Below are 24,414 nucleotides of genomic sequence, written 5' to 3'. Positions count from 1 at the left end.
TACCTGGCATACCAGTACAGTAGTGGCAGATGTGTACAACTGTCAGCTGTGCCCCCGTCCAACCTACACATGTGAGAGTCATGTGCGCCACCCACTGTGCTGTGTAGGACTGTGGATGTGGTTGGATGCCCCCCCCACGCTATGCAGACATGTAGCAACTGTCAATGCCACATGACCATTAGCTAGCCTGCAGACACAGCATGACACCTGTCTGTGTAGAACGGAGGGATCGGCAACACGGTACTGACTATCTGGACATGTGACACATGCGATACAGCTGACCATACTTGGCATGCTCACACACATGACGGTATGATGGTAATGTCGGTCAACAACATGCGTAACAGTCATACTGGGCATGCTCACACACTGAAATACAGGATGGCCAGGCATGTATACACCAGTGGCCCGGACATATCTGCCAGTACATTGCTATACTGTTGGATGACTGTGCTGTATGGTGTGTGTGTGTGTGGTCTATTGTCTGTACATATGCCATGATCTATTGTTAATTCACATGGGCTATGTGCGAAGGGTACTGCTACCAGCACGTGAATAGGATGGCTCTTTGTTTGCGGACAGACCGACGCCTTTGGATACGGACTGGGCAAGGCACATTCCAGCAGGTGGGAGCAGTTGTGCGTGGGTTTGCACAGTGTTAAGCACTGCTGACCTCTGGTTACAGCACCTTATACCCGTTTAGACTCCACATTTCTTTGACAGTGCACTACTGGCATACTGGTAGATAAACACGCTTACAGCTGCTCGCTCACCGACATTTGTGCTTACTCACGCTGGGTGTGTACAATCCCTTGTGATGCGTATTACATTGGACTACATGACTACAGTACCGGGTATGTCTAACCATTTGGCAACGGCAGGTGTTCAACTGTATGAACTTGACGGCCTGTCCAGTGACGTAATCGTATTATATGCGTGCTCCTCATATGATCTGCTCCCATCTGCCTGATACATGGTAACCGATACTCTGCAATGCTGACATGTGAATGTTATTTTGTTAATGCAGCTGTCCACCGAGTCATGCTACCACATACCTACTGTACATTTTCCACCTTTCAGATTGCACGACGCGAGACTGTAGGAGTAACACCTTTCCCACTTTGCATGGGACAGTCCCTCATTAGGCATATGTCATGTGACAATACTCTAGCCATTGCAACTGTCCTGATTAGGGGACATTTTCATATTCTACATGTCTGTAGTGGTTGCTTGTTAGAGGTCTTGTATACCTGACACGTCGCTATGTTATATGTAGTAGCATAAGCAACTTTACTGCTGCTAGACTAAGCTTTGATTTGTGCTGATATGCATATTTCTATACTATGCATGGCTGTAGGTATGTTCTGCCCTGGTACGTCTGACATTTCTAGAGAGCAGGTCCCACTTTGGCCACTCAGAATGGTGGCGGCCCTATAGATCATATATGTAGAGCTATCACATGTGTTAAGGCAACACATACCCACAGACAGTAGTAAACTGATTACTTCAACGATTTGCATACGTTAAGGTTATTCTTGTAGCATTATAATTGTTAATACTGTTTCCTATTACATGTAGCTGTTTCTGATACAACAAATTAATTTCTGACACCACAACACACAATATATGGTCTCCTTTCCCGAACTCACAGACCATGTGCCATAACATTCATTTTGCAGGACACAACTGCCCAGACGGGTGTGCCCTCAAAGGCGTACGGGTGGTAAACCTCATCTATTATGCTATCATCTACCTAAGGTGGTCAGCAAATTATGCACTTTCCGTCACTAGCACACCTCACATACCAATGGGGGAGAATGAACACTGTATCAGGAACACTGCATAACACCCTGTGGGACACATTTAGACAATTGGTTCTATTAACCAGACACATTGACAGTCACAGAGCATATGTATTCATTAACGTTTGTCGAGGTACATGCTGTTTATGACTCATACATGTTGTCATCTGTCATTACCTGTATTCCACCACCTGTCTACCTAATATCACTAGTTCTGGAAGTGTTTAGTTGGACTTTGTTACATTCTGATTCATAACTATGGACGTCCATGCTAATCGGGTACACAGCACTGATTTGGTCCCTATGTATTCCCCCAATGGTTTACAGACTATTCGGTAGATGTGCTCTTCAGGTTTGGGAGGTATAGGCGTCTGCTATGCCCACATAGGAATATTAATGACTTCCACTGGGCGGGCCTTCTACATTTCTGCCAACCAACACCTGCAAACTTAAGCCCATTATTGCATACCCAGGGTTCACCTACCTGGCACCCCTCTACAGCACTCATGAGAACTACTTACTGTGAGCACATCTGGGGTATGAGCACACCCCTACACATTGCCCAGTCTCCCCGTCTCGGGACACATGTCATACGTTTTGTCAACCCATGTGTTATTACACTTGCATAACCTACTGTTCTGTGTACATCTACATCCTGCTTGCATCAATCACTACAGGTTACCTGTATAGTTAATTTTTGGTGTCCCGCAAAGGACCCCATTATCCATGTTTAAAGTGTAGACCTTGCAGATCTCTCCCACTGGTACTTTTCTGCTGGTGGTTTGGAATGCAGTGGTGTATTTACCTTTATTGCATGTCTGTATGTCTGACCAGCCTAGCTGGGCAGTGTGGGAGGTAAAACATTTCTTTATTGGACCTCCCAGTAACATATGCCCGGTCTGAACATATGTTACCCCTAATTGCTGTAAACTAACCTAGTTATGTACATGTGTATATCTACAATGACATATATATTTGTTTTGTGTGTATGTGTATATATCAATACCTGTTGTATGTGTATATATTTCTATCAATATATATATATATATATATATATATATATATATATATATATATATATGCATATATCTTTGTGTGTATATATATATATATCTGTGTATATATATATATATATATATATATATATATATATATATATATATATATATGTGTATATCAGTGTATATATATATCTACATGTATATATATTTTTATCTATATATACATCTGTGTGTCCGTTAACCAATACATTTCCCGGACATAGACACTTACACATGTTTATTGGGTTTCATCTCTGCTTCAACAGCATACTATTGCCTTAGTCATTATGACACCGACACTTCACTCCGGTGAACTTGTGATCAGTATACTGCACGTTATACAGTGGACAGATGTCGCACGCTTTTCATACCGCTGATAAGTGTGATGTGATACAGTGTCACTCGACCTATTACTCGTATGCGCAACCTATTATTCCTGCTACTGTGTTTGTTTCTGTGCACATTCATATTATTAATGTTTATAGAATGAGTGCTTGTGTTACAGAGATTGTACGTCAACATATTGATGTCTGCATGTAGTTGTGCCTTTCTGCTTTTCCCAGGTTGGTGTTGTCACAGCAGAACTCTGTTCTGCTCATGGTTGGCAGATAGGTTTTATGTTCCAGGCTGCCAGCCCTGACGCACAACCTCCGACGACGGTATGCCCATTCACGCATGTCTCCACGCAGACGACGCTCTATCTGGGAATTGCACCTACATACTAGCTGACCTCCACGGGCTGATCCATTGCAACCGGCGCAACATACCCTAGCACTCCTGTGTCCATAATCGCATATCCATAGTTTCTCCAGCACACCCGTGTTGAGTTTGCACGCATAACAGCCATTATCCACCTGATATTGCAGCCATGACACACCTTTACACATTGCCCTCCCCAGAGCATTGGGGCCCTACACACATTTTGTACTGCCTCTTGTATTCACAGGGTCTCCCTCCATTCATATTTGCACATACGTGCCTTTCTTGGTGTTATGGACTACGAACGATTTGCAGGTTACAAGTGTAGGTGGTCACAGCATGAACTACATTCCATCTGTGTATAATGTTGACGTAGCACATCAATGATGTTATGGCCACTGGTATAACCCTGCCTCTGGTGTGTATAGTGGTGCTCTACTCACTTTTGTGCAGCTTTATCTGACATACGCTGCGATCACTTTATAATACCTTACTTGCTCTAGATTCCCTTCACAACCCTTATGTTTGCTTTCGTCTTTCGGCGTTCATTCTTATATATATATATATATATATATATATATATATATATATATATATATATATAATTGCATATTTCTTTTATGTCTGTGGATATTTATCTATACACACATCTATCTATCTATCTATATATATATATATATCTATATATATATAAGTTACAGCTGTACAAGACAACATACATTTGCTATGCTACAAGCTGCTTACACCCACGCAGGCACACTTACATCTACTTATTGTGAGTTACATATGTTTACTGCCACTTCTTTGTGATTACATGTGCCTTATTCCTTATGAAAGTACCACTTTGATTGATGGAATCCAGTTAACGGCCCCATGCGAGACACGCGGTCACCTTTACATGTATAAATGTTGGCTTTACAGCACAGAGGCATTCATTACACAATAAATTAATATGTGCTATAGTCGTATTTGAACCGGGAATGCCTTTACGTTAGGCGGATGCTCTAACCACTACACTATTGTTGTTCTGCCTCATTTATATGTATACCCATGGTTCATAGCTACTCTGACATACGCCTCACCACTTCACTTACACAGCAGGCATCCATTCTCCTGCTGGGAAAACCACAGCCCTACTCTTCCGACATTCCTTATTTCCTACTGCTCTGGACCCGTGCTGCATGTCTTCTCACTCCAAGGATATTCAGAACTCCTACGCTTATAGTCCTCGCACATATGTGTGTTTGATTGTCAGGGTGTTCATGTGCTGGTTTGGGTTTAGGCTTGTCTGACTGGTGACTAGAACTGCCATGTACCTGTTCAAATATCAGATGTAGCACATGGACAGAGTTAGTCCAGATTTTAATATTCTACCTGTGTTTAAAGAAGCAGGTGTTTGGGCACCTCTGACCACATTATTAGGTCTGCACTACATAATATAGGGTGGGGACTGGTTCCACTACACAATACAGGGTGGGGGGGTTTCCACGTGTTTCCCTTCACATTTGACTATTTCAGTCTTTTATATATACGATAAATATTATTCTGGACATCAGTTATAAATTCACTACAGGTATGCAATAGTCCTGTCAAGTCTTGTGACAGTTGGTTGGTGTACATATGTGTACGGACCTCTGTGATACTCGGGGACTAGTTTCTACAGTGACAGGGACAAGGCGATGCCAAATCAGGGACAATCATGGACACTTCTACCATATTAGTACCATTAACTTGGAACGTGTTGACAGATTCGGAGACATATGTATTACTACTTATTTTCTGCAGTTAAATGTGTCTATTATGTAAATGTGTCTCATCTCAAAACTGATGTAACCAGTCAGGAGGAGAAGGTAACCTCACACAACACAATTCCAGTATCACATAGTCCCACCACATCAGCGAACCAAACATATAAATACACAAAAACATACTCGGAGGCTCTAAATAAAAATCTACCTAAGCAACAGAGACCTCCAAAGCAGACATCGAAGCAAACACTACCTCAAAACAAAACACACACAACACATAACCCACAAAGTCAGTGTGCCAAGCAGCCACAGCCCTTAAGGCTGAATAACACACCTGATACTCTTGTTATAGGTGACTCTATTGTCAGACACACTGACGTCGCACTCACCAGGCTGAATAAAGAGAAGGTCACAGAGAGCTGCCTGTCGGGCGCTAGGATCCGCCACATAACGCAAGCACTCAGGTCACTCCAAAGCAAATACAAATATGACTCAGTCATTGTACATGCTGGTGTGAATGACCTGAGATACCTCCCTGGACTACATGAAAAGGGACATAGAGGAGCTCTCTGATCATGTAGCCCAGGCTGGTATGACCCTGACCTTGAGCAGCATCTTACCCTCACCTAGAATGATGCCACAGTACAAAGACAAAATGATCAATTTTAACAATTGGCTAAAATTTTGGTGTCATTCAAAGGGGATCCAGTGTCTGTCAGCCTGGGATGACATGCTCGACAAGCCACGTTGCTTCGCTAGGGACGGCTTGCACCTGTCACCACTGGGCTTTGGATATTGGCAAAGGCTCTTGCCACCCCCATAGTGCCTTTTTAGGCAAGGCTCAAAAGTCAAACCCACCCCATAGAGAGCACAAGGAACAAGAATCTAAGGGTAATGCTGCTAGACGCCAGAACTCTTAAGGTCAAGATGCACGCACTCAAGCTCTCCTCAGTATGGAGAACATCGATATCTGTGCAGTGACAGAAACCTGGTTCAAGGCTCCAGAGAGCACCCCAGCACTACCAGGCTATACCTCATATCATGCTTTTCGCCCCAAAACCCGGACCGAACCACAAAGGAGGGGAGTTTCCATATTTATCAAGGATATCCACACCTCCAGGTTAGTGGCATTGCACGAAGAATCGGAGACCATCCATGTGCAACTAACAGTGGGCAAGACTGCTTTTCAGTTTATAGCATCCTACAGACCACCCTCTCAAAGTCAGGAATCCCATTCGGCTTTCCTGAAAATATTGGAGAACATGAAGATCTCTCAGAACACCATTATATTGGGCGACTTCAACTATCCAAACATTGACTGGAAGCACTACTCAAGCCCCAGCACCTTGGCCCAGAGATTCCTGGAAATTATAAACTCAAATGCTATGGAACAGCTAGTCACCACTCCCACAAGAGGGGACAACATACTAGACCTGATCATTACCAACATGGGGACTCTATGCTCCACACCAGAAGTATATCCCTCATTGGTAAGATCAGACCACAAATTAATTTCACTGGATGTCCACATCCCGCCTCCACCCCCAGCCCAGAAAACCACAGTGAAAAACTTCTCAAAAGCGAACTTCTCACTTCTCAAAACCGAAGTGGAATCCTTCAAGGCCACAGGGCCAGTGGAAACTACAGCCCAAACTGCAGAATCCTATATAAATGCATTCTACAAACATCTCCAGGAATGCATGGATCATGCTATCCCAAACAAAACCAAGACCCAATCATCCAAAGGCAGGCGTCCAGTCTGGTGGACCCCTGCCATAAATAAACTGTACAACAGAAGGAGGAAGCTACTACATGATAGAGCAAAATCCCTAATAGGAAGGCATCTCTGATCAGTACTAGCAAAAAATTACAATCCCTCATAAAATCCTCCAAGGCCAGCTTCGAGAGAAAAATTGCACAGGACACCAAAGACAATCATAAGGCTTTTTTCAGTTATGTTAGAAACTTGGGATGCAACTCCCAGACTTGTTCTGAGTTGATTCTAAATGACAAAAAATACACTGAACCCACAGACATCACCAATATCCTGGCAGACAGGTTCAGTGCGAACTTCTCCCCCCCAAAAGAGCAAATATCTATCCCGGCAGAGGGCTGCCTCCCAAACATCTCAGATGCTCAGGTGAAAGCTGCCCTCTCCAAAGCAAAAAACACTGCTTCCATGGGACCAGATGGCGTCCCAGGCTGCCCTACATGAACTACAAGAGGAACTAATCCTCAAATAAAACAGCTATACAATCTCAGCCTCACTACAGGATATGTGCCCACAGAATGGCGTGACAGCAACAGTGGTCCCACTCCACAAAGGTGGAGCATCTACGGACCCTGGAAACTATCGCCCCATAAGCCTGACTAGCTTAGTCTGCAAGGCTATGGAGAGGATCATCATGGAGCTCATAAACAAAGACATTGGGGACCTACAGACACTAGATCCTACCCAGTTCGGCTTTGTCAAGGGCAGATCCTGCCTTTTGAACCTGGTTGACTTCTTTGAAACAGTCACCAAAGCCATAGATGAAGGAAAGGTAGTCCACACAGCCTATCTGGACCTTGCAAAGGCATTTGACACAATACCCCACTGGCATCATAGATAAGCTATCCAGCTTAAATATAAACCCCTATGTCACAAGATGGGTCGCAAACTGGCTCAAAGACAGAACCCACAGAGTGAGAGTTGCTGGAGCCATGTCAGACTCAAAACCGGTCACAAGTGGCATCCCACAGGGTTCTGTCCTGGGACCACTCTTGTTCGGTATATACTTTTCCGAGGTACAGGCAAACGTGGGAGGACTATGGCTCACCAAGTTCGCAGACGACTGCAAACTGGGCGCCACAATCAACTCTCCAGCTGACACAAACATCCTTCAAAAAGGTCTCACAGAGACAGATAACTGGTGCCAGCGCCATGGTTTAAAGCTAAATGCCAAAAAATGTATAGTCATACCCTTTGGCAAAACAATGCCCACAAATTACCACATAGGCGGAAACCCATTAAGTACAGAGAAAGTTATTAGAGACCTGGGGACCCAAGTTGATAGCAATCTCTCCTTTGAAAACCACATTTCCAAAGTGGTTAGAAAGACCTTCTACATAGCCCACCTCATCACGAAGGGTTTCACATCTAGATCAAGAGAGGTAATCGTGCCCCTTTATTCATCCCTCATCAGGCCCATCATAGAATACAATGCCCCTTTTGGGATGTACCTTACCCGACACCTGCAGCAATTAGAAAGACCCCAAAAGTATCTCACCAAGAGGATCAAGGGTCTCAAACAGATGCCATATACTGCTCGGTTAAAAACTCCAGCTCTACTCAGTTGCATACCGCCTACTTGAGGCGATCTATGCCTGACATACAAAGCTATGTCAAATCCAGAATTAATGGACATGCTCCACCTCAGTAAATCTAGATCCCTTAGAGCCACACCGAGGGACTTGAACCTCAGCACAGAAATAAATAGAACTTGCTGGAGGGACAGGTTCATAACCCAGAGGCTCCCATCGCTCTGGAATAGAATTCCAGTTCATGTGAGGCTGAGCACCTCACTGAATCTCTTCAAGAAGAATCTCGACAAGTGGATGGGGGATCGTAGGTTTGTTCCAGGGATTACTCCTGTGTCACTATTAGACAGAGGCACAGTAAACTAAACCTTAAAAAAGGGCACAGTATACTCAAATCAAGGGGTGGCATAAGCCATACAGAATCGGGCTAGGCTTATAATTGCCCCAGGGCAGATAGCCTAGTATGAACCTATGAACCTATGAACCTATGAACCTATTACTCTTAATTGTTGTAATTAGTCATTCTCATTCAACACCTTTCCTCCAAAGGTCACTGGCTTTGTGAGTGATTAAGAGGCTGGCCAGTTATTGTATGAATGGTCTGACCATTGGTAGGGTTGACACATTGTCATATGTACAGGTTGGGATATATTCTGGGGACACCAGATTGTTTAGGCCAACACATACCCACGGTCAGTGCAGGTTTAGAACATTCATTATTTTCCTAGCTGAGAGCCTATACCTTTAGCACTTTAGTTGTTAGTCTGTTTCTTGTATGAATTAAGTATTTTCTATCCTGACGTGACTGCTTTGGGCAACTGTTACATGCAGTATGGTACATAGTTATTTCCTACAATCACAGGACATTTGACATTGTATCATTGTTGGTCAGGACACACCTACCCACACAGTGACTGTCCCTCACACAGTGGATCAGGGGGTATCCTGTTTATGTCAGTGCCTTCATCACCCTATTTCCAAGTGCCACTATGCGAATGATGTGTACAATATATTTTCTCGATTATTCATGTGGGGACACGTGCGTCACGGGCAGGTGTTTGATCCTGGGTAGTAGGTTCTGCATGACCGTCTAGGGCTGGACAGCCTCATGCACCACTACTGCACATTCAAACTTGTGTCCAGATGTCTACAGGACTGGACATTGTGTCTTGGTACCCATTCTGATGTTTACACAAGTTACTTATCCCATGAGGGATATCCAAAAATTTAACAAGACCAATACCGACCATTCTTTTGGCTTTACAAAAATGTGTTGGGGGTTTTACATGCAAGGGATACATAGTTTGCAATCCTGAAACTGCCTAGGGTGACACTGCCTACTACATATGAGTAGTGGTCACTATGTGTAGATGTGGCTGCGCCAAGCTAGTAGGCCAAGTATGGCTGGATTTGGTGGACGTTCAGGTATGGGGGCGGGTTGTGTGCTGTGGAGGGATGATGGGTATTCCATTATGCATCTAGTTGTGTTGTATTTGAATGGGCTGGTTCCATCAGGACCAATCTGTGGGTATGTGTCAGCGACATTTCTATACATTTGTATCGCACATTTTAATATTCATATGTTTGTGGGATTATGTTCTATAGTATGGCCTGTCAGGTTGTATTGCAGATGTGTATACATGTTCTTTGTGTTTCTTTCTGATTCACCCACTGCTCCTTCATACACCTCCAGTTCACCTATTCTACATACAACACTGTCTTGCTTTTGAGGATTATACCATTACCCATCCCCCCCACACACATATTTCTGACACTCCAGCCATCACTGCTTTGGTTGATGGCCCATGACATGGTCAAGTAACACCTTGCATACACTACATATGTCAGGTACCTACCTATATGTTTGTGTGGACTACCCTGGCATGTTTCACCTTCCACATGCTATACATCATGCACATAGGTACACACCCATACTTAACTTTCATGACATGGTTGGTACACCCAGGTAATACCTGTTCAACTGTGACAAATCCTGACAAGTACGGCTTGGACCGCATATGTGCAGATTTTGGCCGACTGCTCTGATCATTGGTAGGGTGCCATCTTTTCCTATGTCCAGCATGGGATATATTCCAGACACATATCCGATTCTACTGGACAACACATACCCCCAGTCAATGCTATGGATAATACTGTTCCTTTAAGCCTACATGTTGCCTTATTGTTGTAGCAGTTTATATGCTCCTTCTGTTTCGTTTTCTTGATTATTCTATTTCTTGTCTCATATGGTATGTTAAATACGGACACACCTATTGTATGTGACTATTACATGCCTTGTGGGATATAATTCTGTTATACGGTCGCTAGATATTTACATTTATCGTGGTTTTGTTATGGACACATCTGCCCAGCTGTGTACTCTCCCTCACAATGTGGGACAGCTGGTGACCCTGACCATTGGGCTGGACGTAGCTATTGGTGGCACGCTAACATGATGTGTTTCACTTCCACTTGGTATAACTATCTACACTGCGTTGGACTACGGGCAGACGGTTTTCAATGTCATTTGTTCGAGGGATGGGAACCCATTATTCCCTACCATCCATTTGTGTTTGCTTCTTCATTTTGTGTTCGCAGGAACTGTCTTGCATGCTTTGCATACGTTTCAGTATCCACGGATACTGACAGATGTGATTACTATTGCATGCAAATTGTTATATGCAAGCATTTTAGGTTGCACATCGACAGCTGACATTTCCACGCCTCCGTGTGGCACTTCGACATGCCCTATGCACTCGTGCTCATTTCCTATGCATGTGGCTGTATCGGCAGTGTGCCTTCGTTAATATGCATTTGGCGCTAATGCACCATCTTCACGCCACACGGTCAGCGCAAGCCTAACGCCAGCCTTGCGCCGAGCTTCATGAATCCCGGGGTGTGTCTATTTCAAATGAATGTTCAGCATTGTACATACCAATGCAAGCTATGTACATGCTCATTTTTTCTAAATGATGTTTAATATAAGCTATTGTAAAGCTTTTTCTCTCAGTTATGTGCACCAATCCATATTTTGAATTTCGGTTTATATCATGTAACTGTATTTTATGTATATATCAAAATCATGTTAAATGTGGAGCTTTTCTCCACAGGCCTCCACTGAAAAAGTGCTTTATCGCAGTTGGACTTTCCTGATAAACAAAGATAAATAAATAACAATTTTGAGGTGTCTTGTTTTGTTTAATGCATTTTTGTTCTATATAAATCTATGCCTTGAGTGAATCTGCTTGGCCAAGTGTAGTGGCTATTTTAAAAATGATTGTGAGTCATGTAAGTGAGAGTTAGACTAACTGATACAGGTTATGGGTGGTGTACAGCACTTGAGTCTAAGATTATATAGAGCTTCCATAGATTCTGTGAGAGTTTCCATAGATTCTTTTGTTTTCTTCTATTGGATTTACTGGGTGTGAACCAGCTCAACCTTTGTCTTCTGAAAAAGATTGCAGAGAGTTCAGCGATATAGCTTCACTGTCTAGCTAGTTGCTGCATCTGGAAAAAAAAGAGAAAAAAACAAAATAGCATTTGTTTTGTAGTTAAGTTGCCTAGCTATTCTCTCTATTGCCTGTTAATAATTTGTACTATTTTAGGCATTTGGAGCTGTTTTTGCATTGCCTGTAATAGTAATTTTCATCTAATTCTGCCTTGCCTGAGATTTTCTGTTTTGTTTAATGGATTTTATATCTATCTAGCTATCTATATCTATCTATCTATCTGTCTATTATATATATATATATATATATATATATATATATATATATAGGTCTACTTTCACCCCTCAAAATTATAATTTAATGAACTGCAATTTCCTGACTCTGTTTTCGAGAAAGTGCATTTATTTGAAAATGCACTTTCGCGAAAATCAGTTCAGCGAAGTGAGGTCATCGGTTCGGGATACTGGGGTGGTGCAGGTATGGTGTGTTTTTATTGGTGTATGGGAGGGGAGCTTTTTGCTGTAGATCTCAGTACATTGAGAATAAAGGAATATTCCCTTTTCCCCACTGTAGTGTGATATTGGAGTTTGTATATATAAGTAGCGGGAGTGTGGGGGGTGCAGGAGAGCTTGCCTCCTGCATACATGTGCTTTGTGTATTTTCTTTATTTATTTGTTGTTTTGGTGAGGTAGGTTTCATGAAAACAGACTCACGAAATTACTGTTCTGTGAACATAATTTCAATGGGTCAAAGTAGACCCATAGATACATACATATATGTGCATATATATATATATATATATATATATATATATGTGTGTGTGTGTGTGTTTGTGTGTATATGTATATATGTATGTAATATATATATATATATATATATATATATATATATATTTATTTTATATATATCTATATGTATATACATATATATATATATATATATATATATATACACACACACATATATATATATATATATATATATATATATATATATATATATATATATACACATATATATATATATATATATATATATATATATATATATATATATATATATATATATATATCTATTGGCAAACAACTTCTACAGCTATATGAAAAAAGAACAACAGAATTAGTAATCGAGTGCGCTTTCATTCTTTTAATATGTAAGAACTTCTTCAGAAATAAGAAGGTACGGGGGGTGTGGCCAGTATGGGCCCTGAGTAGCAGCAGATTACAGCAGATCCACTAAGAAAATTACATCTTCACTGGATTTTTGTCTTCTAATAAAAAAAATTGGAATTTTTTTTTCTACAGAGTTATAGTTTATAACTATATTTACAAGAATATATAAAAAAAAAACTCTCCCAGTCCAAACTTCACTTGGAAAATTTCTACTCATCAGCTAAAGCATTTCACCATGAGTTCCACAAAAACTAACAGTCAGGAATCTATTTTCAGAAAGGAGCTTCAAACACTGTTATCAAATATTTAGGTATTAACTACAAAAATTGACAAGACTGACATAAAGATAGACAATTTTAAAGAAGAAACTACTAAACAAATGGATCTTCTCCACAAGGACTTATAACAACAAAAAATCCAAATTTCTGGCATAGAGGATGCTTTGAATGATATGGATGGTAGAATAAAAGAAAATGAGAAAAATGTGGAGTTCTTATTAAAACAAAACACTTTGTTACAAACTAAGCTTGATGACCTTGAGAACAGCTCTCATAGGAATAATATAAGGATATTTGGACTACCTAAAAATATAGAGGAAAAAAACTTGACTGGCTTTCTTACTACTTGGTTACCAAAAACACTAGTCTTACAGAAGCCTTGTCATTTGGAATAGAGAAAGCTCACCGGTCTCTGACTTGTAGCAGTACTATCAGTAAAAACAACCTAGATCAGTCATTTTAAGTTCCTTTCTCCATCTGATAAAAAACGAATTTTAAGACAGCTTGATCTAAGTCTCCCATAAAAATTAATGATACAATAATTCATTTTGATAATGACTATTCATCTTTAGTAATAGCAAAAATAAAATTTTTCTTACCTCTAATAAAAGAGCTGAAGAAGGCGCAAGTGAAGACCCATCTTTTGTTTCTGGAAAAACTGAAGATTTTCACATCGGAGGGACCCAAACATTTTGAAGACCTGGTCTCTGCTCTCACTTTTATAAGAAATCACAAGATCCTGGAAAAGATGAAAGAGATGGAATGGGCTAGCCCTTCTCTTAAAAGATTGGCTTCAACATGTACTTGGAAAACTTCAGAGAAACTTAAAAAACTAAAGAACAAATTAACTTAGTTATATTTAATTTCCTTGCCTTGTTAAACATATGGATGCTAACATGTTAAATACATTTTTTCAATGTTCTGTTACTTGATGAGGTAAGCTCTTTCATTTTCATATAAATGAAATATTCTTTAGTTATATACATATACATTTAGTTTAATTATTTTTAATTCTAATAATCATTATATGTTGTCCTTTTAGATATTCTGTAGTGCTAACATAGAGTAGTTGTCATATAAGAATATAAATACTTTATACAAGCTAGATTAGTGACAACATTTTATTACTTTACTGAATATAAATCCACAGTTATAATATAAAATAAAAAGGGGGTGGGGAAAGAAAAAGACGGTAGGGGGTATATACATAATCTCCCTTTTATATTAATAATATAATTGGAAGGAGAGATGTATACATAGTATAAAAGGGTAATAACTCCACCTTTAAAGGTAAACACCCAATATTTTTTCTAGCATTTCAATTTGATTTTTGTTTAAACATCATCATTTCATGTAATAACTACTAACACATTATAACATGGCTTCCAAGTATATTACATTTTATATATATAGTTAGCTTGTCATAATTAAATGTCTTTAAATATTTCCTTGAACCTGCATCATATCTTTATAAACCAATATGACATGTTGTATTCTATGTTTCAGTTTGCTTTGATATATAGCTATATCTTTGTGATGTTTGCATTCAAAAGGTTGAGCAGTGAAAACAGATTTTTTTTTTTTTGTAAGGTGGGTTGTTAATGTTGGTGAATATATATGGGAAAGGTGATGATTTACATGTTTTCTTAGTGTAACAACATGGTATTTAACTACAATGAGTGTACTAGTGTTTTGTCATGTTGAACGCTCATTACAGCTAAATGGTTACACTTCAGCTAACCTTTACCCAGGAGCTGACAGCTTCACAAGCTTAATTTTTTGAAGGAACTGTTTTTTTTTTTGTTGTTGTTTTCCCACCGATGATGTTTGCAGTCAAGCTTGGGTCTTGGTTTAACTCACGCTGATAATCTGTAAGCTTCTGAGACCTTAAACTTCTTTGGAGCAGCTGTACATCACTTCTATAATACTCAAACTGCCTTGAAGCAACGGAAAGCACATCAATGACGTCAGCGTGATGAGAAACAAGGAAGTCCTTTTGTCGGTAATGCTCAGGAATCATAATTCCCATTACAACACTTTCTAGTTCATAAACCTTGACCCTAATAAATATAATAATTGTGTCAGCTGACAGGGTACCCTGTTACATTAAGAATATATATATCTAAATATTGGCTCTTAGAACTATAATATGGGCAAAAGCAGCAAGAAAAGAGAAAAAACAGTTGAAACATCTTTGTATTGGCTTTACTGAGAAGTCGCTGATCACTTTAACTTAAAATCGTCTTTGCTCAGTTAAATGTTTTGTTGAATGAGTCATTTGGTGACATACTATTACAACAGGGCTCTTTATAGCCATACAGATATTCAAACAGCCCACCTTAATGCTTAGTGGATGAGATACCATATGTTGTCTGGGTTCCATTGATAAGCGGTATGGCTCCTTTTATTTGCTATATTGAAGTCAGAAGACCTGTTTTATTTGTCTAATCAAATTAAAATTGTGAGTTTGTCTTGACTGATAGGTTGAGAATAAGCAGGTTTACAGCTTTGTTTATAATTAATTGTCATATACTTGAATTACTTTTACAAATATGCATAAATCTGTGTTACAGTTTACTAATACATTAAGCAGATTTTGCTAACAGCTACTAATGGCAAGTATTACAGAAATACAGATTGTTTGCCATTAATGTATGTAAAGAATAGTAATGTATGATGTCTCTTCTTTTCAGGAAAGTTATAGATTCTATTTAATTGAAAGAAAATGAACCAATGCATGATAATGACATAACTGTTAACTTCACTATAGCATTTATGTAGACAACATACATATTACATATAAATGAATGGTAACTTTTGTAAAATTTGGATATAATATAATATCTTCAATAATTAGAACTACTGGTCTTTAAATACTTAAAGTTTTGTTTTCCTCTCTTCCTTCCTCCTTTCCAATCGCAATAATGATTATAATTTTGGGTTATATTGATTAGCTACACAGAATGCTTTAAAGTTGCAGAATTTAGAAAACTATTTCTCATAAAGTATAATAAGTTAGTTTGACATAGTTTAACAAAATGGGTTCTAATGATTGGACACTGTTTTTATATTATTATTTTCATTATGTTTTCTGGTAATAACTTAATGTCTGCAATACTGTTTTATATTGTTCCTAGGGAATATCTAGTTATGAAATGTTAGACTAAATGTTTCTTGGCCTTACTCTTTAGGTTTTTTCTTCTTATTTAGTTATATTTCTGACATATAATCTACTTATTCTTTAAAACTGAGGAGATATGACTTATGAGTTATAATAATTTATATATGGTATAACATAAAAAAGAAACAACTTTTATGATATTATTTATTATTAATTACATCATATAAATAGTATGTGGTTGCTGTGCTTTGCTGCTATAGTTTGTTGGTTTTATCCAAGTGACAGTTGTCACTGGAACAAGGAGTTTAGAACTTCAGGTGGGGAGCTGATGTGTTTTTGATAAGTTTACTGTAAATATTTTTTTTATAACATGTTTCACTTGACAGCCATTAAAATACATATACATGAAAGCATTAATTATATTAACAATAAGACTTTGGGCATTCACTCTATAGTTTGGGTCATAGTCTTCAAAGTAAACAATTGTCCTTTGAAAAAAGAAGTTATAAACTACTTCTATGGAAATGATGGGATACAATCTATGTTACTACATCAGATTAACATACCTTGGTCACTCTAAAAGGTTTATCCATTAACATAAATAGTTTAAATAACCCTATTAAAAGAGGTAGTCTCCATAAATATCTTGATATTCACAAACCAAATATGATTTTCATACAGGAAACGCATTTACTGAAGGATGCTATTAAGTATATGAACACTAACAAATGCATAGTCCTAATAAGCTCAGAACACTCAAAAAAGAAGAGAGATGTGGCTATTTTTTGAAATAAATCTCTCCCCATACATAGAATAATCAAAACGTTTCAAGATAATAAAGGGATGCTCGTCTTGTTATTGTGGCAATAAATAAAAAAATATATATACACTCATAAATAACTACTGGATCCCTGGTATTGGAACCTCCACTGTCAAACAACATATAAATCAAATATCTCAGTCTGAAGGACATATTATTATGGCTGGTGATTTTAATTGTATTCTAAATGAGAAAGATTCCAGTACTATAGGAAAAAGAAAAAATAACTCCACAAGCCAAACAATTAATAAAATTCATGGAATCATATCATCTAAAAGATGCACATGATTATGCTGATCAAAGTTCACTACAATTCAATTTTTATTCTAATAGATATAAAACCTATTCTAGGATTGATAGAATATTTTTTTACATGCAAATGGTTAATGATCTAGCAAATAGTAAAATTATATCTTGTCTGATATCAGATCATAACACTATTATATTTGAATTTAATGTCAATAATAAACATAGTATACAAATAAAAATAATCCCAGCTTATATTACACAGCTAAAAGAGTTTCAAACCTTTTTAAAAGAAGAAACACATAGCTTTATAAATACAAACTCAACTCCTGATGTCCCTGATGTCTATATATGGGATGCTATGAAATCCTACTTATATGGTCAAATAAATAAATGCTATTATAATAAGATAAAATCCAGGGATAAAGCTCTAAAAACAATACAAGATAAACTTGAAATGATATATCTTAACAATAAAGATAAGCTTACCACTAAAAACATAAGATATAAGATAGATAAACTAACCAAAGAATACATAGCTATATTACATCATAAGACCACGATCTCTTAAAAAATATATAAATTCCTTGCTTACTCCCCAAACTCAAAATATTTGACAAATCTTAAGAATAAAACTAAAAGAATAAATAAACATAATCACATTAAAGAAATCTATTCTCCTAAAAAAAGATATATAAAGCATTCATGATATCATACTGGAGTTTAGAGACCACTTTTGTAATATTAATCAATCTGCACAGAATATAGAATCTAAAGATAAAATAAAATAATTTATTAATAAGAATCTCCATAATAAACTCAACAAGCAACAAGAAGAAACCATAGATAAACAAATTACTTTAACAGATATAGAAACTCAAATTAGTAAACTTAAACAAAATAAAGCCCCAGGTAACAATGGAATTATACCTGAAATATATAAAATCATGCCTGAAATAGCTATCTCTTTGTTACATAAAGTATATAATCTGGTTCTAACCAATACTGTTATACCCCCTTAATGGAAATACATTTTCTCTTCACCCATTTTAAAACCCAATAAAGACCCTAAATTTTGTTCTTCTTACAGACCCATTTCTCTATTGAATGTGGATTACAAAATGTTCATGAATATATACTCAGGCAGATTAAAGAAATTTTTACCGCATTTAAAAGATGATGATCAGACTGATTTTGTAATTAACAGAAGTACTTTTGACAACATCAAACGAACGTTGGCTTTAATTGATTATGCTCAAATAAATAAGAATAATTTAACTTTAATAAGTCTTGATATAAATTCAGCATTTGATTCAATTGAGTGGCATTATTTGTTCACATTATTAGAATGTTTAAAATTTTCAGATAACTTTATTAAACTATTAAAACACTTATATTAAGGAGCTTTAGCTTACATCAAAATAGGGTCATATACTTCAACCAAAATACCTATTATAAAAGGAACTAAACAAGGTTGTCCCCTTTCCCCTTTATTATTCACTCTAATAGTGGAGCCTTGGGCTAATAATATAAGAAATAACAAAAATATAGAATGATTTGAGATTAATAAGGGAACAACCTCCAAAATTTAATTTTTTGCACATGATGTTCTAATTACCACTAAGGGAAATGACACCTCTTTCACTTCTTTGACTCCATTAAGTTATTTCAAAATATGTCTGGATCGTTAATCAATGATAATAAAACTAAAATTTTACCCATATTCTCTAATAGAAATATGTATACAACTGATGACAAAAACAATAAATCCATTACAAATCAATTGACCTACTTAGGAATTATTTTAGCTAAGAACTTGAAAACAATTATACAATTAAACTACAATAAATGTTATGAGAATATACAAACTTAAATGTTGAAATTGAATACAATGTTTTTCACTACAGAAGAAAGATTAACAATCATAAAAATGATAATTCTTCCCAAAATGTTAGACATTATTCAATCCATCTTATTACTACCTAATAAAACCTTAATAAATGAAACTAAATTCTCTGATGTTAAGTTTCTTTTGGTATCCTAAAAAATCAAGAATAGTTTTCAAACACCATCTTAAAAGTTAGTGGAAAGGGTGGAATAGCATTTCCAGATTTGATACTAATTTCAAACTCTTCTATGATTAGAACAATAGCACAACTTTTGGATACAACATATTCAGCTAAGTGGAAATTATTTTGGGAAGCTTCAGCTATGATTTTAATAACAAAACCTTAACCATATAAGTTAGAAACAATTAGTATTTCAATTTTATGGATATTAAAGGATTATTTTACTACTCTTTAAACACCCAAATATCCTCCTTGTTATATCAAAAGCATCTTATCAAATTTTAGAAACTTTATATATAAGCATGTTGGATACAAGGAATGTTTTTTTATTTTGTTCCCTATAGCATTTACGCAAGAATCTTTATTAACATCAGTCTCAAACAAAATTGTGTCATTTACACAAAACAATCTAAAGTTTTGGTTTCAATTGATTTCAAATAATAAATCTAAAACAGTGGAGGAAATAATTCAGGAATTTCAGCTAAATAAATCCCTATGGTTAGACATACAGACTATTAAACTATACACTGATAATAAACTACATGAAGTATCTCCAACAGTAAAAAATAACACATATATACTATTAGAATATTTTCAATCTATTCTTCAACATAAACAAACTTTTTTTGTAAGCTCTCTTTTATATTTAGGACTATTAGAGATGAAACTTTTGGATGTCCAGAAAGTTATTGGAATTATTTTCACACAATTTGCCACATATTGCCAACATCCTAGCTGACAGGTTCAGCGCAAACTCCCCCCCTCCCCACCAAAAGGGCAAATATCTATCCCAGCAGAGTGTTGCCCCCCCCTGACATCTCAGATGCTCAGGTAAGAGCCGCCCTCTCCAAAGCAAAAAACACAGCATCAATGGGACCAGAACTCCAAGAAGAGCAAAACCCAAACATAAAACTACTGTTCAATCTCAGCCTTACTACAGGATATGTACTCAAAGAGTGGCGTACAGCAACAGTGGTCCCTCTCCACAAAGGTGGTGCCTCAATGGATCCTGGAAACTATCGTCCCATAAGCCTGACTAGCTTGGTCTGCAAAGCTATGGAAAGGATCATCATGGACCTCATAAATAAATATATTGGGGACCTACAGACACTGGATCCTACCCAGTTCGGCTTTGTTAAGGGCAGATCCTGCCTCTTAAACCTGGTTGATTTCTTTGAAACAGTCACCAAGGCCATTGATGAGGGGAAGGTGGTCCACACAGTCTACCTGGACCTCGCAAAAGCCTTCGATACAATACCCCACTCGGGCATTATAGATAAGCTCACCAGCTTAAATATAAACCCCTATATCACTAGATGGGTTGCAAACTGGCTCAAGGACAGAACCCACATGGTTAGAATTGCTGGAGCCATGTCAGACTCCAAACCAGTTACAAGTTGTATCCCACAAGGCTCAGTCCTGGGAGCTCTCTTGTTTGGTATATATTTCTGGGAGGTACAGGCCAACACGGAAGGAATGTGGCTGACTAAGTTCGCAGATGACTGCAAACTGGGCACTATAATCAACTCTCCAGCTGACACAAGCATTCTCCAAAAGGGCCTCATAGAAACAGACAACTGGTGCCAGGGCCATGGCCTCAAGCTAAACACCAAAAGTGTATAGTCATCCCTTTGGCAACAACAAAGTGCCCACAAATTACCACATAGGTGGTAATCCATTAAGTACAGAAGAAGTAATTTGGGACCTGGGGACCCAAGTTGATAGCAGTCTCTCATTTGACAACCACGTGGCCAAAGTGGTTAGAAAAACATTTTATATAGCCCACTTAATCATGAAGGGATTCACATCTAGATCAGGGAGGTCATCGTGCCTCTTTACTCATCCCTCATCAGGCCCATAATTGAGTACAATGCCCTTTTGGGATGTACCTTACCAAACACCTGCAGCAACTGGAAAGACCCCAAAAGTACCTCACCAAGAGGATCAAAGGGCTCAAACAGATGCCATATGCTGCCCAGTTAAAGAAACTCCAGCTCTACTCAGTGGCATACCGCCTGTTCAGGGGCGATCTGTGCCTGGCGTATAAAGCCATGTCCAACCCAGAATTAATGGACATGCTGCACCTCAGAAAATCCAAATCCCATCGAGCTATGCACTCGAGAGACTTGAACCTCAGCACTGAAATAAATAGGACATGCTGGAGGGACAGATTCATAACCCAGAGGCTCCCTTCACTCTGGAATAAAATCCCAGTCCAGGTTAGGCAGAGTCCCTCATTGACTCTCTTCAAGAGGAATCTTGATGAGTGGATGGGAGATCGTAGGTTTAACCCGGGTATCACTTCTGTGTCACTGTTAGACAGAGGCACAGTATACTAACCTCGAAAAAGGGCATAGCAAAATTAATTTAAAATGGGTGGCGAAAGCCAAACACATTCTGACTTGGCTTATAAATGCCCTAGGGCAGTTAGCCTAGTATAAACCTATGAACCTATGAACCTATGAACAATTAATAATGAATATCCTAATAACCAAGACAAAATAAATGTACTTGAATCAGCAGGGAGAACAACATTGTCCCTTAAATGGAAGTTATACTCCTGGAAATTTATACAGAGATCTTTCTATGCTCCTCAAAGAATGAATAAAATTAACAAGAAACAAAACATTTGTAATAAGTGTAAGTCAAATATAAACATAGATTGGTCTCATATGTTTTTTGACTGCTCGAACATTAAAACATTTTGGAAACAAGTAAATGAGCTATTACAAGCTTTATTTACAGATAATTTTACTCTTACTGAATATCTAGTGCTTTCCAATACACCTATACCACACAGTGTTAAAAGAGTAAAGTATCCTCTGCTCTCTGCAATATTGGCAGTGGCCAGAAAGAGTATAACTAAAAACTGGATTTCTGAGTTCTTTCCCACTTTAGCTTTGTTTAAAAATATGTTAACTGAAGTATGTGGTTTACAAATTAGAACCATAATTTTTAGAAAATCTAGAAATATCTCAAACTACCATATGTGGATAAACTGGCAAAATTTGTTGGTAAAGAATGAATCAACATAATTTCAGTCTTTTTGAATAATATGTGATACCTAATTAATATTGTTCAATTCTTCACATGTGCAAAGTTTAATGGATGTCTTTGTTAATACTTCTGTTTGTTTATTTGTTAATTCTTTTATATATTTAATTGAATTTAAATGCAATCATTTCTATATTCATACTTATATGTTAATTTATGTGATTGATATATGAACTTCTTTTATTAAAACTAACAAAACCATTAAAAAAAAGAAATAAAAAGGTACAAAGAAAATCAGTAAATATACACTCCATGTCTTCATATGGCAATAAAGCAGTAAAACAGTAACAGCCAATGAAATAACTCTATCCTTCTTAAAATATGGACACATCATTATAAAGTCATCTGAAAAATCATGTACAGTATAAAGCAAACTAGTGAAAAGCGGGTCCATCATGTAAACACATATAAACAATTTCAAAGCACATTTTAAATTGATATTATAATTCAAGCCAGGAGAAGAAGCCGCTCCCAGCAAAAGTTGCCATCTGAGTCCTCCAACCTCCATAAGCCTAGCATAATCTCCAAAAAATAGTTCAACTTGATCTAATACTAAAAACAGAAATTTTTCAAAATTAGTACAAGTTAACGAATGCCTAGCTAGTGCATTTCGAGAGTCAGAACGTCTGATAATCCCATAATGTTCCTTTATTCTGTCTGACAGCTTCCTGCAAGTCTTTCTCACGTAGAAAAAATGACAAGAATTACAAACTGCAGCATAAACCAAATTGGTGGATGAGCAGTTAAAATGATGGGGAACCGTAACTTTAAAGTAATTGTGTTTAAAAGTGTAGCAGTTCCCTTTGAAAATAAACTTGCAACAAATGCATTTGCCACACTCAAACATGCCAGGCCAGTCAGTAATGTTTCTAACAGAATTTAACACCAGCACTGAGTCTCTCTAGAAGCTTTTTGCCAGAGTAAAGTTCTTTCTTCATTTTGCAGCTTGTCAGTTTTATTTGCATATATATGTATGTATATATATATATATATATATATATATATATATATATATATATATATATATATATATATATATATATATATATACATGCACAGTGGATAAAAAAAGTTTACACATCCCTGTTAAAATGCCAAGTTTTTGTGATATAAAAAGAGACCACAATAAACCATTTCAAAACTTTTCTCACCTTTAATGTGACCTATAACCAGTACAATTCAATTGAAAAACAAACAAATCTGTTAGGGGAAAAATGTAACAAAAAAATGTGCAAAATGCTGGTTGCATACATGTGCACACCCTTAAACTAATACTTTGTTGTGTGTGCACACCCTTAAACTAATCCTTTGTTGAAGCACCTTTTGATTTAATTACATCCTTCAGTCTTTTGGGGTAGGAGTCTATCTGCATGGCACATCATGACTTGGCAATATTTGCCCAATCTTCCTTGCAAAAGCACTCCAAATCTGTCTGATTGTGAGGGCATCTCTTCTATATTAAGATAGATAGATATACAGATCTACATCTCACTGCCTTGAGTGAATCTGCTTGGCCAGGGATGGTATCTGTTTTACAATAAGTTGTGAATCATATAAGCAAGAGTTAGACTGACTGGTACAGGTTCTGGGTGGTCTAAATCACTTGAGCTTCAGAT

The sequence above is a fragment of the Protopterus annectens genome, chromosome 3.part1, assembly GCF_019279795.1.
Source record: "Protopterus annectens isolate FY-2018-M chromosome 3.part1, PAN1.0, whole genome shotgun sequence".
Lineage (NCBI taxonomy): Eukaryota > Metazoa > Chordata > Ceratodontiformes > Protopteridae > Protopterus > Protopterus annectens.
This window is presented reverse-complemented; position numbering follows the sequence as displayed.